This window comes from Aythya ferina (assembly GCF_964211825.1).
Source record: "Aythya ferina genome assembly, chromosome: 4".
NCBI lineage: Eukaryota > Metazoa > Chordata > Aves > Anseriformes > Anatidae > Aythya > Aythya ferina.
In genome coordinates, this window is record NC_140300.1 from 48,720,594 (window position 1) to 48,739,541 (window position 18,948).

Consider the following 18,948-nt stretch of genomic DNA (forward strand, 5'->3'; position numbering starts at 1 on the left):
AATAATTACATCTTAAAATGCTCATGTAGTTAGAACATACAAGAACCTACCAATTTTAGTTTTATCAAGATACTCGTAATTCAAGCTGATAATTCATCTTGAGCTATGTGTTAGCAGAGCCAAGTATGGTGCTTACAAAAATGCCTGTATATATTTTTCTCTGTTTATGTAAGCACCTTGTAAGAATGCTGTAAAAATAGAATAGCATGACAGGAATTGTCTGTTAGATTCAACCGTTTGGTATAAAGTGAAGAAAGTGGCACTGATCAGCCTAAACAATAAGAATAGAAAGAGTACTTTTAAGATACTCTTGAAAGTTATTCACAATAAAGAATGAGAGAATTTATCAGGTGACACATAAGCTTATTCTTGCTAGTCTTTAGACTGTATAGCGTTTTGACATTTCAACTGGAGATGGTCAGTATTTAAAAATTATGCCTCCACTGCAATAAATCTTACAACATTTTGTTTTAATTTGAGTTACATATTAGGGTTAAAACCAACTTACTTATGAAGAGTACATGAAAGTTTAATTAAAGACCACTAAATTATTCATATTTAATGAAATTGCTAGGAATTCTGCAGAAAAGTTCAACAACATATATCATATTATTACACTGATGAACTTGTTCTTTCTAGTTAATGAATAAAAGTTCATAAGGATTCATATAAACTTCTTAAAGGTCGATGTATCTTCAGATGTATTACAAAAAGCACACTTAAATATGTTCGCAAGTCTTAAAATATATATGTGTGAACTTCAAAAAATATTCATGAAAGCAACCTAATGAACAAATTTTTCACTTTTTGGTGGGAAACTGGACAGATGTGGAACAATAATTAAGACTATTTTCAGAAATGGGCTTGGAAAAAATGTAATATGTAAGAAGATATTAACATCAGGAGGTACAAATGAACTAGAAAGAACTATTAAAGAGGAAGGTAATTAATCATGGAAATTTAAATTATCCCATAACTGAATAGGAAAAAACAAACACACGTTTTCTATTCATATATTTCTGAATAGGAATGATACAACCTCTTGGCCTACATCATTACAAATACTCTAAATAAAATGCAAACAGTGGATATACTTCATCTTTCCAACAATTCCTACTAGATACATTGATTGTCTTCCTAAATATGATTGAAATAGAAAGCAAACATTAGTAGCAGTTCAAATGAGGTTAGCGTTTGTTTCTGTGATGGACCTGCATTAGCAGGATTTATCCTATGTTATAAATAAATCTAAACTATGGGAAGAAAGGAAACAATTATGCAAACAGTGTTACACACATAGCGCATTTGAACCCACAATAACTTTTGGCTGTGGTTTTCACTGTGAAGTATTATTTGCCTGTAAGATTACTCCTTCATGGGTTTTATTCCTCCAGAATCTCTCTGGTATATGGCCAGAATTGCAGTTAAAATAAATTAAAAAAAAAAAAAAAAAAAAAAAAAAAAAACGCTCCATCCTCTCATTAGTTTGTTGCTTAACAAGCAAAGAAGGCATGGACAAAAATCATAAGCAAAGAAAACTACTGGGATGAGACTGTACTTTGCTCATATTTTTCCCCACATATAATTTGTGTAATCACAACCTATTGAGATACTGAATGACCACACACATGCAAGCAAGACCTTCTTTTTTTTTTTCCTGTCTCATGTGAAGACCTTTCCCAAAAATAAGTGTCAGTATCATTTAAGCACCAAAAAAAAAATAAAATCAGAAATACTTTTGATACCCATAAATATATATTTTACATCCCACTACTTATTGAAGCACATATCTTGTGCTGAACTCATGGTTAAACCCATATCACTAACATCAACACATGGCTACTCCCCCACATACTGTCTTCCAAAAGACCTACTTTGCCTTAGTGTAAAAGTTCAGGAAGAGATAAGGTCTTTGTAAAGTTTTCCATTAACCTCAAGGTGCTGGAGGACAGCGAGCATTTTCCTGAAGCACCACACCACATTCAGAGCTTGCACGCTTTCCCGGACAAAAGCTGCCTGCCACTGTTGAAGACAAAGTATCTGCCTCAGGGAAAGTTTTGTTCAGATGCTGTATGGTCACTCTCATCTAACAATACACATTGTTCCTCCTCAAACACAAAACACAGATGGGCACAACAAAAAACTCATACATCAACTAGCCAGACACTGCTTTAGATAAAAAAGCTGTTGACAAACTGTACCCATAAACAATCTTTTTGTCAGAGGAATAGGGCCGGATCTGCCAGCCCCACAGAGGCAAGGCCACCACAGGTCCCCACACCCAGGGCGGACCAAGAGCGAGACTAAGCACGTGTTCCCAGTATGCACACAAGCACACAGTACTTTTATACAACACGAATATACACATATGGCCACACAGAGCACCTGCACAAACACCGACAATTTAATAATGGGATAGGATAGACTGCACTGATCAGGCACAGGCATGGCCTGACAAGCATGCCAACCAGCAAATAAGTTACATGTAACTGGTCCTTTTCACCCCCCTTTTCCCTTCCATTTTCCCCATAACTGTTCCTCCCCAAATCACCTCAGTCCACCCCCTTCCCTGCCTCTGGTTCCTCCCCTAAATATACCATAGTGATCCCTGTGCGATCCCCTACATCCCACAGGCCCCATACGCCTTGGCACAAACCTGCCACTGGCTCATTGTGATGGGTTTCACATCAGGGAGCTGGGGCTGTCCTGGGAGGGTCCCAGGCACGACATCCCCTCCTCTGAGCATTTGGGTTCCTGTCCCTCAGCATGCCCCTGTGCTCCTATGGCTGTGTGGCGATGGGCCTTTGGCAGGCCAAAGGTCCCTGGGATGGGCCTGGGCACGGTCATATTTTGGCTCCCTAGCCTGCCAGCATCTCTCTCTGCTCCTTTGTTGGGCTGCAGATGGGCTTTTGTCACTCTCACCTAATAGTCTGCATCTATTTTCCTTAATTAAATTCCAAAAAGAAACAAACAAATTTGCACACCTACTCTAAGTTCTCAGCACTGACTAGAAAAATTATGATGCAGAATCAATTCCTTAAAGATGTTAAGCACAAGCCATGTGTTGAAACCATCTATGAGAAGGCAAGGTAGATATCTCCTCCTCCTGCCCAGCTGATGGGCAGAATAAATCCATGTGGCTTGCCTGCAGCACCTTAGCAAGCCTTACTAATTGCCTTATTAGGTTTCTGCATGTAAACCAACACTTTTTGTCCATTGAGACATTTTTTTTTCCACTTCTAAATGCACAAAGTTCACCAATATAAGTTTCATTTGCAAGAGTGGGGGAGTAAAACGAAGGGTTCTTTTTCCTGACCTTTTTTGACCAGTCAGCTTAATATTTTATTTAACCTATCCACCTTCAGCCATGAAAGATCTTTTCCAACAAGTCAGTGGAAGTGTAACTTCTTACCTGAACGTCTTCTTCAAAAGTATTGATAAAATATGCAACAGTACGCTGCATTTTATCATGTTTTACAAACATGTACGCTGCATGTTCAAGTCTCAGCAAGCAGGGATGCTCAGTTCTGTTCTGACAACTCTCATCAAAATGTTTTGTAACTCAATACAAATAAATAAAACCAGTAATTTTTATGTAAAACGTTAGTCTGAACCTGAGTTGATACAAATATCATTTGATATTTGTAGTTTCAGAAGAAATGGTAACATGGCATAAGAATGAGAGGCTCTCAAGCCTATCCCTCACTTGCGATGTCAGGAAAGTTAAATCCCTTCTCTATTTTAAAAACATCACAACTGAGTGTGTCTGCCCTTCCCATGCCACAGTGTGTGGTTTGCAGCTGCTGACTGTCATGATTACTGCAGATAGGGAAAGAGGAGAAATACAGAGGGAAAGAGGAAAATTGTAGTGCATGGTTGCATAGATCATCTTTAAATGAAAATGAATTAGTCATGATTTCCTCTAAATGCCAGCACTTCTGAATTTCTGACACTACTTTTCCACAATCTGCTTTGTTTCAAAGCCAAAATAACTGTCATTACAGGGAATGAGATGTGCATAAATAAAAATACTGTTGCCAGGAGCATGGGACTTTGAAAACACTCATCAAATATGTGGCTGTTTAAGAGAGCTATTGTATGTGACTCCTTGGGATACTAGACCAGCTTGATACCTCTGATTGCCTAGTCTGATGTGAACATTTCTTAAGCCAACATTTATTTGGACTAAAGTGAAAGAAAATATTTTTTGAAAGCCTCATATTTGGGTAGAAACAAATTCAGACTTAACAGGGTCTGAATGAAGAAAAACTGAGAAGCATGATGAGCATCGGCTTTTAGGCAGGACGTACAGGAAAAAAAACATGTTACCATCAGGCCACAACAAAACTGTAAGTTGGAGGACACATGAATCTACAACCATGAAAACGGAGAAGGATATTCCACTTTAAAATACTCATGTGCAATATGAGCATACATATATTAATTCTGAGCACTGTAATGTCTAGAAAGCTTATATTTTACTGTTTCTATTTCTTGCTGGAATCTGATAAGCATTCAGATACATAAGAGAAAGAATAAGCGTTTGTACATGTCCTCACGATTCCTTCAAAACTATCTTAATAAGCTACAGTCAACATATTTTTTTGTCTCTCAAACTGTAGGTAGTGGAAATTCTGTGTATAATAGTATAATTACATTTTCCTAAGGTATCTGTTACAATTTTGTGCTCTGAAATTCAGTTTAAAATTTAGTCTAAACTTATGCCATTTTAATAGATAATGTCTCTTTTGAGAAAAGAGAAAAAAAAAAAAAAAAAAGAAAAAAAACACCACTACAAAACAGCTACAGTTTATATGAAAAATCAATTCTGTAAATACAGAGGCACTTCACTAAGTTATCAAATAAGACATTATAAGAAACAGGGAAAGTTTTAAAACCTAGCACTTAAAAGCCAGACAATTTTCATATTCAAGGATGATTAATAGAAAAAAAATAATATTATTAGCAATGAAAACAATATTAAAAAATAATAACCAGTGCTTACACATTACCTCAGAATTATAAAACTTCTTTCAACAACAAAACTATCTTTTAAGTTTTTCTTTCTTTTTTTTTTTTTTTTTAATGCTCAGGTTATATGCTTTTAATTTTCCTGCATGTTTCCTTCAGCAATAAAGCCTTTAAGTCTTTTTCATCTAGTTATAGAAAGCAGACAGTTAATTCAATGGTTATATTAGCTTTTTTGAACTGTGCAGCTAAAACACTGAAAGCTTTTTATAGATGAAAAAAATTAATGCTTAAAGATTATTTTTAAAGTTGCAAACAAATCTATAATATTTACCTGTTCTCAAAAAACAGCAAAAGCCTGTTTTGCACTCACAAATTGTACAGCTGCCAGCAAGCTGAAAAACACGTTTAAAATCTTGTTGATTCTTTGGGAAGACACTGGGGAGAGGAAAAAAGTGTATGTTGTGCAATGGGAGAAGGAGCTGCTATCTTAATTGGACGAAGGCCATGGGGAAGAGCCGCAGGTGCCTGTAGAAGTAATTAGCAAATTTCAAACCCATCAGGGACTGCTCTGACACCTGTGCTAACCCTCTGCCCACATCATCTCTAGAAGAGAGGATAGTCTCCTTCCATCCATCCTATGTGTGGCATATACATCTCAGGTACCAGCACAAGGCAGAGAAGCTCTGAATGTTATTTATTCATATTTCTCCCTAGAGACCACCAGAAAGGAGTACTGGCTAATTCAAACTCCTTCAGATATTCAGATGCAGAAAGGAAATCAAAAGTACAAATACAACTGAATAAAATTGCCATACTTCGTTGTACCAAGCATGATGCTTTTCCCAGATGTTTTTAGGGAGTAAAACCACTTAGTTATTTGTGTTGCAAAACAACGTTGATTATATGCTAGTATTGTTACCATAACAAATAGACATGCATAACAAGTAGTTCTGAAAGCACTGTATTTATCTATCTGTACATCTCCTGACAGCTTCTCAGTAGAGTCAGCTACTCAATGACACTGGGACAAGGAGCATACGTATGAATAGGCTGAACTAATAAAACGTTAATGTTACATTATCAGGAAATTGCAGCTTGACCACTGTAGAAAATAAAATGTGATTGTAACGGGATACCACTAGTACAAGCACAAAGTGATAACAGAGGCCAGGAAGGTACAAACAGAAATCCAGAAGGGTCAGTCAGTTGTTGCTGAAGGGATGCAGCCTTGGGAGGCAGGGAAAACTGACTTTTCACACAACAGAGAGAACAGAAAAAAGGGCAGCTATCTCTTATAGATGAAAGATCCCATAGATAGCTCAGACAGCATGGAATTTGCAGACCACTAAAGAAGGAGCAAGTAAACAGACTGTGATAGAAAAAAATATATATATATTTTTATATATATATATATATATATATATAAAATGTCAGCTGCACCCGAGTGAGGTGGAAGAACCATTATACATCTCTAGCCCAGAACTCCCTGTAGCCACCTTCCCGCTTAACTAAACAGACTAACAATCAATTACTGCCTGAGTAGGTAAAGCATTTATCTACTCATGAGCATTTTTTTAGCCCACAGAAACTGCCCGGGATTTTCTCATTCATACCCCATCCTAGAGACTTGGTTGCAATATTTGTCCTTCCTGCAGCATAGAACCACATCAAACTGCAAGACAGATAAGCCAAAATTTATAAAGCTGCACTTCACTACCACTTTTTCAACTTCTCTAAGCACCCACCCATTTTCAGGGATGTTATGTTCAACTACAGCTAATCTGTAGAGAGATACAGCTGCTTCTGTGCTCAGGACAAGTACCACTTTTTTGGTTACCATTATAGAATCATCCACATAAAGTCACTTATTCGTTGCAAGAGAGCTCACATTATCCTTCCACTGCACACATGGACTTCTTCTATTTTTGCATTATCTTATACGCATTTTTCTCCATTGTGTTTTTCTTGCAGTACTGATTTTTTTGTCTATCTAACTCTGTTAAAGTATCTACCATAGCTTTCCTAATTGTATTTTAAGAGAAAGCTGCTTTCAGAATGGCTCTGTTTAGTTTGGGAAGTGATTCTCCAATGGCACATCTCACAGTAGCAAATACTGAACAGCTGGAAACTACCTAATTAGAAAAGGAAAGAAAAAGGAAAGAGGATGTTTGAGATGAATAATAATCACATCCATCACACTCAGATTTTTTCTTATTTATGTAGCAAACACCTGTGTCTCATTGGCACTGAAAATGATTGTAGGATGAGACACGAGGCTGGCCTTATATCATATTTCTCCTTCTGTGATCTTTAAATAGCTTTTGCACGTTGCTTTAATTATATAGGTAGATTTGTTTACTGAAGCATTCATGTTAAAACTCATTTCATGGAAAGGGGCAAATTACATTTTTAATTATGTTTCTTTGGGAAGGCTACATAGTTAAGATGATTTGCTATCTTCTGCTCTCCGCAGACCTTCTACAAAAGATAATCTTGGTAACTCAATGCTAAACACAGTTGCACAAAGTTTCATATAGTAAATACACATGCATTTTTAGAGGGATAGCAGTGTATCAGGGTTTTCAAAGAGGCCTGCTTACCTACATCTTTGGGTCACAAAATGTTTATAAATAGGGCCCCAGAGGACACTAAAATTTATATTGAAAGGTTCCTATTAACTTTGAAGATATGAAGTCAGGTAGTACTATGCACATGCATAACATGAAAGAAGTAGAAAAACAGAAATACTACATTCCTTGGTGTTTTATGTGGGTTTGTTAGCATCTGAAATTCACTTTTTAAAATATTTTAATATTAGCTCTTCGTCCCGATGATTGCAGAATAAAGAATTGCCATCTGAGTCTATGTAAATAGCTCAGATCTAAACCACAAGATCAGAAAATCCACAATAAATTTCTAAAAAATCATTTTTTATTTTAAAAAACAAGCAAAATTTTAAGCAAATCTCATTGCATTCTTATCACAGAAGTCTTTTGATTGGATTTTCCAATGTTACAACTCCATTAAAAATGGCTGGGAGCAGTTATAATCTCGAAATTACCTAACTCAGTTTTCTGTCATTCTGAATTCAGGTATCACCTTCCTCAAATAACAAAATCGAGATCATTTCCAAATTAAAAAGTAATCATATACATTCATTGCTAATAACTGTTTCAAATAAGCTAGTTAGCTAGGAGCCAACTATTCTCATAATAGATTTAAAGCATGAGCTACCCAAAAGCAGCTAAACGAAGTAGACACCACATTGGAAATTGAACTGTAGCAAATAAACAGAGAAAGGAGATGAGATACAGTTTGGTACAACAAAAGGTTCTTTTTCAGGCTTAGTTGCTAGTTTGAATGATCAGATATGTCACACATTTTAAATCTCCACTTATCTCCTGATATGGTGATAATCCGGGGGCATGAGGAAGGGTGTTCACTTTATTATGTACACTGTAATGTTTTGTAAGTAAAACTCAAAATAAGTGAGTTCAATACTTGACCCTTTATCAGAAATCTAGTACATGGAACTTTTCACAGGTACCTCTCTGTAAATTTTAATTAAAATTTTCTGCCATATTCATATTCCATGCTACAGTGACTAGTATTATTTCTTAATGTCAGCAAAAAAAAAAAAAAAATATATATATATATATATATCAGTTTAGGGGATTTTTTTCTGCCTTTTTTTTTTTCTTCCAGATTTTTGTGTCCTCAAACTGTTCTGTAGAATTTTGTTCTGCTTTTACCAGAAACTCATGCAATTCAATTGACATAATGCTGTTTCCTCTGCACTTCAAGTTTTTGACTAAATCCACAAGGATATAATCAGGTAACTACTAATTCCCTTGCAGTGCTCCCTTGATTTCCTACGACAGCTACCATTCAAATTTCATTTTTACTTTTGCTAGGTGAACATGCTTCTCCTCATCAAAATCCACAATTTCTTGTAGCAACTTCATTCTACATCCCTTACTAGTCAAGGCAAATGTTTTATGTTGTTTAGGATGTACAGCATAAATACTATGGCTTGGAGAACTTAGTTGTTTAAAATGAGCGTATTTCTCAAATCTGAATTGTACATCTTTTTAATCATTTCTACTCTAAACAAGATTAAAAATAAAATTTACTCTAGCAAAAAGTGAAGTGAAAAAGCTGGAGTAATGTATCAATACATCTGCCAATTATTACCAAGCACTGATTTCAATAAAGCAAACCAGTAAGTATGTCAGAAATGATTATAAAATGTTTGTGTTGCACATGACTTTGTGGGACTCCTGACTTCTTAACTTTCTTGGGAGTGAAAAAAAATAAAAATAAAAAACAGTAAACTCAGTCTAACATTACTCTGCTGCTCCTTAAAGGTCAAATAAGAAAATAATTTTAAAGAAATGTTGATGCTGACCACAGTAGTTGTAGGCTTCACTTCCAGCTTAATTATACTCTGAAAAATACTGCTCAGCTTCACATTGGAAGAAACACAGCTGCCACTGTTTTAATTCGACACAGTAGGCAGGTGTATTTTTCCCTCCTACAAAAGCCTGCAATCACATCTCCCTGCTACTTGACTTTTTTTTTTTTTTTTTTTTTTTTTAGCCAACTTGTTGCTCACCTACTGTTTATGAACTCCAAGCTGGTAGCTGTTGAAAGGCCACCTGCAATAAATGCATCTTTCATAGTTTCACATTAAGTATTACACAAAATATTCAATAAAACTTTTTGCCCTTGAATCTTGAAGGTGATAACTGAAAGACGGGTGCCAGATTTCATTGGTGTTGTGCCAGCATACATCAACAGTTAAATCCAAGTTAGGGTTCAGGCTGCTAACAACCTTTAGATAAACCCCAAATTGAATTCACAAACACCTTTTCAGCATTTGTCTTCCAATCTGGAGGCACTTCGCAAAATGGTTTCTTACTCAGCTCAGAAAAGTGCTAGGTGTGTAATATTTGTTTCTTTGCATAACTACAGCCTTTGGAGTTTGAGCAGTCAGGAAAAATTGTCAACTCTGTAGGATACAGAATGTAGGCACAGTAACCAAATCCTCATAGGAGTCCCAATACTTAAAATGCAAAAAGCCATAATCAACAGCTCATATGGGAAATCAGATGGGACTGGCTTCCAGCTTTCTGCTTAAGACCAAAGAAATACTCATTACTGGGACACAGTATCTTTTCCCCTACTTCTAGGGCTAGATAAAAAAAAAACAAACACCTGGAACTCCAGATTGCTCTGACAGTCAAAACCTTGGGTTTGAATTCCACAACATTAAGCTCATCACAAATGTTACACCATACAGTAAGTTTTGATGATAGTTCTTGAGAGTTTACACTACAAATTGTCAGTATGTAAATGACTTATAGAAGTAGTAGCAGGAAATACTGGAGTAAAACAAGATAACTGCAATACAAGCCCACAAGTTCAAAGGAATAGATAACCAACTTGAATAGGGACCTTCAAGATGGATTTACTTAGATACCAAAGAGAATTTTCAGAATTCTCAGAACCATCTGAAATATGTGATTTCTATTGAATTCACTGGGAGTTCAGCACTTGACCATCTGAGTCTAAGCTTCCAGTGTAAAATTAATAATAGTATAAGTGAATTTCTTTACAGATTTTATTACAAGATGTCAGAGATTGTTATACTCATCTGACCATAAGAAACTCTTCTACAATACATAAAATGGAAAATAACAACATGGCTTTTATTGACATTTCAGCATCTTCCAAGAAGTGCAAAAAAAAATCCACCTTTGTGGAAGGTGGATTTTTCAAAGAACAATAGACACAAGAACTGTGTAATGTGAAATTGTTCCATTTATCTGAATTCCCCCAGTTTGATGTCCAGGATGAAAGAATATTGGAGTGATTTTTTTTTTTTCCAGAAGTACAATGCAATCCTCATCTCTCTTCAATAAGAGAGATGGATTATGAGGGGAGGAAGGGAAAAGGAAAAACCATCAGATTTCAGATGACTAATTAGCAAGTACATCTTCAGGTTTGCATCTTTATGACAACTAATTATGTTAATAAGCCACATAGTGACTGACTCCTTTTTTAAGAAGTCAGCAAAGTTAGAATTCACTCCACAGCTACCATTTAAGCAGACAGCTGTTGAGGGATACATTTTCAAAGCTGCGTGTAGGAGTTACAACAAAGGTAAGGCTGGCCATGACAGCAGCTTTCACAACTGTTGATGCTGTAGCTCTTTTTATTCAATATTAATAAATGCAGCATGCAATTATTTTACCATCTGTCTCCTGTAGAACCGTTTATTTCTGTCCTTCAAGTACACCAATATATTAACTAATTTCCTCAAATATAATAACCAATAAATTACTGTAATGAGGTTTTGTATACAGCATAAGGAAATAAGGGAATTATTAACATTACTTCTTATCTTTCTTCTAGTATGAATAATTGCCAAGACAAATTACTTAGCTGTAGAATACCATCATATCTTTCAACACATAGCAACAACTTTAAAAAATAAATTACTATCAGCCTAAAGTCTGCAATTCAAGCTCAAATGGTTCAAATTTCCTTTCCAGTTTTATGATTCACTGTTAATGTTTCTACAAGAAGGTTAGTATATATTAGCCATTCTATTGGCATTAGCTAAGAATTATTTTAAGAAGAAAAGATTTAGTTCTGTGGGAACAGGCTTATGCAACCACTACCAAATGTGTCTGAAACTTTTAATTTCTGTTTTGCAGTTTCTTAATATTTTGCTGAAGTTGTCTTTAAGAAAGAAAACTGTTAACATGAGGAAATACATGTAACCAACATAAAGGGCCCTTCCTGCTGTGTTTGGTACATAAATGGGCCAAGGATACTTGGTAAATGATGATGAAATAGAAAAAAGGGTGAAATATTAAGTGAGAAAAAGGAAAACGTGCCCATACTGTTGCACCACCATGATAATATAAATATAAATATAAATATTACAATAAATAAAATGCAAGCTGTTGGGAAAAATTTATTTTTTTTATTAAGCACTTCTTTCTATCATCTGCATGTTTTTTCATTGCAGGCATATCAGCTTAGTTGGGTTAATATCCTATAAACTTTGATGTATTCATGAATGTATGTTATAATTAAGCGGTAGGATTTCACTTCCATTTCTCAGAAAATTCATGTGAGCAACTCATTATCATCCTGGCTTGAAAATCGTGAGCTTGCTTTAAAATATTCAAGAAACTAGATTTTGATAATTTTAAGCCATTTCAGGTGAAGGATAAAGATCAAATATATACCTCATCAATACAAGTAGCCTTCAAGTGCCACGTCATTTTACTAAAGAGCAGCTTCTTCTTCAGTTACTATTTTGTGAAGTCTTTTGACTTTTGAAGGTTTTGAGCAGCTTCACTTTGTAATACTGTTGGTGAACTAAGCAGTTACTGACTGTCATGACCTCAATATCCCCTTCTCAATGCAGAAAACACAACAGATTAACATCTTCTTGCTTCTAAGTTTCAATAAGTGAGTAAATAAAATGTGTCCCGTGTAATTTAACCATTCAAAATACCCTTTTTATATTAAACTAGAATTCTTCAATATTTTATTGTTTCTCCATGTAGGAATCATTTTCCTCTTACATTTTAAAAATGTATTGTTGGTTAGAGAAAAGTTTCAAATCGAGAGCACTAATGAACAACACCTATTTATTTCAAGATTGAAATATTCAGTTGTAGTACTGCAGAACAGAAGGGTCTCCTCCCTCTGCTTTGTTCTTCACCCTTCAGTTTCAAGAAGCTGTCTGGATTCATATATATCACTAGTGACAAAAGCTAGGATGCAACAGTAGAAATTAACATTAATAGGAAATACACAGGTCTTTTTTAAGAGCTCTCTTCTCTACCTGCATTCAAATATGAAAGTTGCAGTTTGAAGTAAAAATATTTACATGCAGTCATCCAGCTTACATGAGGGCTGTAAGAATTGCAGATAGGTCCCAAGGAAAGAAGAAAACTGCTCCTTGTTTGTTTGCTGTGCAAATATACCCATATATGAGAGAGAATTTACTAAAAGAAAACTTGGTTTTCTACAGGAAGTGCACACCTACCAGTAGTACAGAGGACAGCAAATCTGAAACATTCAGGGAAATCCATCGGTAAGCTACAAAGAAGAATCCTAATACTGGGTTTTCTCTGAGTAGGAAACCTAGATTTCAACAAATGATAGAGCCCTTACAGAAATCAACTTCTGTGTAAAAATGATTCTCTCTAAAACATCCTCTCTAGAAGTCAATAAAGATGTGGAAAAATACATAAAGTTGAGGGAAACAAAAAAAAATAAATAGCCATTTCAGGGGTTAGGTGATACCATGTCAAAGCACCTGCAGAAACAGAAATACTTGACTACGTTTATTATGTTGTACGAAGCCACCACGGAGATGGATCTGAAAGAAGCTAGATTATCAAGAGTTCAAGTGACTTGCTGCATAGCATGACTTCAGCATGACTTCCCCAGGCATCTTATTACCTTTGCCCTTCCTAATGGCAGCCTCCACATCAGAGTTCCAAGCTGAGGAAGCAGGGGAAGGAAGGCAAGGGGCTGTAGCTAAGAAAGCTGCATAATTCAGGTACGGTATCTGTGATCAACAGGAAGAGTAATGCAGGAAATAATGCAGATGTGATGACTGTTAGCAGGAAAAGTAGGTTGATGAGGTACACCACAGAGATCTGAAGAAAGGAAAAAGGAAAGAAAATAACCACCTGTGAAAATCTGATCCCACCGATACACCTGCAGTTTACATTGAGGACATCAGTGGAAACTTGTATTGCAGAGATCTAAGTGCAGTTGGCTTTGCCTGATAGGAACCTGTTTCTTCTTATTATTCCAACCTGTTGCTAGTACACATTTAACTGAAAGTATGCTGTAATGGATTAGACATTTTTTCTTCCAAATAACCCATCAAAAATTCTCCAGACATCACTGTTGTTGTGCCCACAAATAAGGGAGGCTCTCAGCTTGCAGTAAAGAGGCACAGGACTCATTAACAAGCAACAGCCATCAGCAAACAAGACAATTATCTGAGTGAATGCTCCTGTTCTGCTCTCATGATGGCTTAAATTAACCTGTTTATCATCTGATGGAAATAGAGAGGAAAAAAATACTTCAGCTCTCAGGTGGAAGGCAGAGTTTCAGCTGTGACTGAATACTGTCTAACTTCAGGATCCTTTCACCATACAATTCCTGGGAAACAGAAGCTAATGTCATTACTTCCAGCTGGCATCTTTTCAGGACAGAGAAACATGAGACAGGCTTCGGTTTCCTAAGTGTCTTCTGTAGTTTGACTTGTCATTTCATCCATTCAAGAACACTGTGTTGACTCGCTCTAACACAAGGCATCCAAAAAATTCTCAGACTCTGCTTTCAAAATGCATTTTACATTTCAAAAATGTACTTTTAGAGTACATCTTACTGTGAATTTGAAGTGAATTGCAGTTCAAGCTCTGACTTAATATAAGGAGTACATATATACACTGAGACAAAAAGGTACTAGGGAACCTGAGGTAGCATGCAGGTTTTCAGGAGACGAAAAACATCTTGAATTCACTTAATTTAATTACCATTTTTCCTTCTGTCTCTTCAATGAACACATACAGTGAACTTTCTGTCAATAAAGTACATTAAAAGTTTAAAGATAAGAAGAAAAAACACCAATCATGACTGAAGTCTCAAGGCAGCGGCAGAAAGGTCTTCCATGTTTTCAGAGTTTGAGCACATTAGAATTTTTAATTTCCACTGCTGCTCCCAAAGCTCTTTGCTAATAGAAGTTACTAACTTTGATATAGGTGGTCAAGTAACAGGGCTGACTGTTACTTGACTCATTCACAGCTACATCCCATATACTAGCTTTTTATAAAAGTGCTCTCTTCAGGTGTATAAAGTTTTGGTACTTTACCAGAAATTCAGCTTTTTCTGTTCATTTGAGCTCCCAGGGTTGAGATAGCTTCTTACACTTCTACAGTTCAGAGCTTGTTTGAACTAGAGGTATTCCTTCAGAATAAAAGAACCATGTACTTGGACCCACAGCAGATATGAGAACAATAAACTTCCCCATCCTGTGCATACTCGTCCTACTCTGTAATAACATGATTAAAAAAGATTGCTGCTTGCTGAGTTGTTTGGTCAGAGATTAATGCTGTAATGCTCCTCAACTGGTGCAGCATTTTATACAAACAGCACTGTTTTCAGAAGATGTCTGAAGCTGTGTGCACCCAGGAAGCAGCTGATAGAAAATATCAGTATCTTGATGATTTGGTTTTTAATCATCAGTCAACAAGAGATTTAATGGTATTTTCTGTCAACTTGTCTTCTTTGTAACAAAGCATAGCTGTGATATTAGAGGTGAAGGCTTTTAAGCAAAATAAAAAGCACCACATTCAAACATTAAGTAAATCTTATTCTCCTTTGCTCCGTGTGGTTTGATATAGGCAGTCTACATCATACTTTAAGTCACAGGGGAAGACGTTTCCTGTGTTACCTAATTTGATATTCCTCTTTCTACTTAGAAAACCCTCTATCAACTCTTGTATGTGATAGTCCTAATTTCATAACTAAAATTACATTTGGGATATATACATCACTCATACAGACAGTAATTTTAACAGTGTAAAGCCAAAGTGCTGGATCATGTTTGCAGTGATACAGTCTTTAAAAAGCAGTGTGCCCTAATCCTTTACCTGTTTCCTACACAAGGGCCAAAGATAATAAAATACATTTGCTGCACAAAATATTTGAGTTGTGAAGACAAAATGTATCTAATTTTCCTTTGCAGTATGAGAACAATCCAGCATCCTTGTTAAATTTCAGTAAAGAAATAAGTGTTATCCCCCCCATATCATCAGATTAATCACAGCAAATTATTTTCCCTACTATTATTTTAGTACTAAAGGACCTATGAAAGTCCTATAATGTAGTACCTCTTCTATAATCATACACCTAGAAGAAGCCTATTTAATATAAAAACTTTTATGACTAAAGCTTTCCTGCTATTCTGAGGGTATCCCATGATGTCCCCAGACTATTTTTTTCCAAACACTTTGCTCATCAGTCATAATGCCCCCGAATTCCACAAACAAAATATACAGATAAGAATTATATATATATATTTTAATAAATAGTTGTAAGCCATGAGGGAAAATACATAATCATATGTAATCAGAGATTTATATATCCAAGTATTATAAAAGAATTATCCATTATAGCTTTTTGAGCTTAGCAACTTTGAATTAAAAAGATACAACATATAAACTGAATCATAATCACAGAACCTAACTAATGCCATCTGGTGAACTCATCTGAATTTGTTGTCTATAGTAAAAGGTGAAAGTGAAAGGTATAGTGCAAGGTATCAACATAATTATTTTTTTTTTAAATCAGTAAATTTAACTCCTGCTCAGATGCAACAACAATAAAAATAGTGGTAGTAATGCAGTTAATTTCAGCACATACAATGACCATATGGGTTTTGAATAAATTTAACATCATTCTAAATTCTTGTTCACCTTTTCTTGCATTTCTAACTGAACTAAAGAAATGAAAATAGTGTTTCTTTCCAGCTGACCACAGAAATTGGAATAAATGCAGACATTTAGAAACATAAAACTGAGATCAACTCTATATCTCTTAGGAAGATGCAGTAGATTGATTTGATTCCCATCATCAGCCAAAGCTCTGATCTTCAACTTAATCCCATGTGGGACAATGAAGCTTGCCCTGTGGTGAACCTGGCAAGACAGAAATAGCAAGTGACCTTCTAATATCTTTTATTGCCCATGGAATTCCCCCTCAATCAAGAACATCTATAAACTATCATGAAGTTTATGTTGCCAGAAGGAGAAACAAAAAAAGTAAGCAAGTAAAGCCAGTAAGATACCAAGCCCAAATAGTGAATGCACTAGAGAGGAAACCTTTTCTACTTCTGAGGAAAAAGCTTTTCATCAAGACCCAAGAAAGCTTCAGTCTTGTAGTTTTAAATCTAACCAAAATTTACTTTAAGGAATTTTATATATATATATATATATATATATATATATATATATATATATATATTAATCCTTTGAATAATCTTCTCAAATAACGAATTCTGAAGTGAAATTTAATAAAATATGAAATAAAAGATCTGCATAAGCAAGGGTGGATGTGCTATACAGACTGCAAATTTGTACGAGTCACAGAAGTAAAAGCAGCACAATCCTGGAAGATACAACCCTGGTGCACTGAGGGCTGAGGCAACCCTGGCTAAACATACCTTGCACAGCTAACGAAATTAGCTGGCAAACAAGAATTAGGCAAATGTAGCTCAGATGGCAACAGAATATATTGGGAGAAAAGGGGTTCGGATCAGGTGGAGCAGGGAATAGAGGAATGTGTTTATGTTCTTGAAGGTTACCCAGCCATAAATGAATTTGTATTGCATTTGAGGAATTGCAGGTAACAGAGAGATCATATGCTGTGAAAGTGACTTGGAAGAAGAAATACTGTATTGCCTAGTTAACCCAGTTGAAATTGTAATCTACTTCTGCCTGTCTGAAAACTGACACCCAACTTCTCAAAAAATCTCACTGCTAGCAAACATCTCCATGGTAGCAGGAAACATACCACGACTCCGTATCTGTGCTTGTTTTTCTAGGATAATTTAAGATTTTTTCACTTACTTTCAGTGGTAGGAAGCTTTGCAATCTGCTTTTCATTTGGCACCTCTGAAAGTCTCCCATGGAAAGAAAAAAAAAAAAAATACATTGAGGATTCTTTCAACTCAAATGTTGCTGGGAGGATTTATGTCTGTGAAATACAAAGAAGAGTTATTTTGCCTTGACAAGATTTGTCTGTCAGGAGGCATGGCATACCCAGAGTTTTTGTTAACCTTCCAGTGCTTAATATGTGTAGCCAGTCATACATAACTGCACGTGAAGGAGAAAGGGAAGGAACACTTTATACGTTTTCATTTCATTGGTGATGAACATCTTCTCAGAGGAAGAAAATCTGGGCAGACTTTCAATAACAAGACATCTAGACACATGTCCCTGTGGATCCTAAGGTACTGTGATCTCTACTGAAGAGATCTGCTTGATACCAGTAAGCAGAAATACCTGCCATACAAACACCCAATAACCTATCCTGCTATCCCCGAGCAGAACAACCTGTACTTTTCAACTACTGGTACTCATAATCAGAAACTAATTCTTAGAATAAGCAAACACATTTTTCCATCCTTGGCAACCAAGTGTTTCAGGCAGAACAAATTTTAAAAGATTGCTGATAGCCCCTCTCCCTAGAGAACTTGAGTGAAATCCTTGTGTTTCTCACTGACCTTCCAAAACGAGGGAGCATCTAATGTAAGAAGTAAACTTGTGAACTGGCAAAGATCAAGGCTACTGTTTTGCTATGGAAAAAAAAAATCTTCAAATGAAAAATCTGTTGAGCATACTCTAGAATTAAATAAGAGACACATGTAGGAGAATCATAGAATCACAGAATGGTTGGGACTGGAAGGGACATTAAAGACCACCCAACCCCCCCTGCCATGGGCAGGGACACCTCCCACCAGACCAGGTTGCCCAAGGTCCCAATCTAACACAGCCTTGAACACCTCCAGGGATGGGGCATCCACAGCTTCTCTGGGCAACCTGTGCCAGTGCCTCACCACCCTCTGAGTAATGAATTTCTTCCTAACATCTAATCTAGATCTACTGTGTTTTAGTTTAAAATCATTATCCTTTGACTGATCGCTGCACTCACTGACAGAGTACCTCCCCAAGAAATTAGCGTCACAATATAAATGCTGTGAGATACAATATAAAAAGCATTATTAACACACATCTGTAGAGTCCAGGGAGTGATTCTAGGCAGCATCTCTAAATTCCCTGCATATTAATATTTCTGACTCCTCTATCTGTAACTGACAAAACATATTAATACTTGGTTGGTCTTGGGAATAAAACACGTATTTAAGTTCAG

At 36.0% G+C, this 18,948-nt stretch overlaps 1 protein-coding gene across 4 annotated transcripts in view; it reads right to left on the reverse strand.

The window, feature by feature from the left end:
• FSTL5 (follistatin like 5) overlaps positions 1–18,948 on the reverse strand; it is a 428,524-nt gene that overhangs the window by 343,138 nt on the left and 66,438 nt on the right. The window lies entirely within an intron of this gene.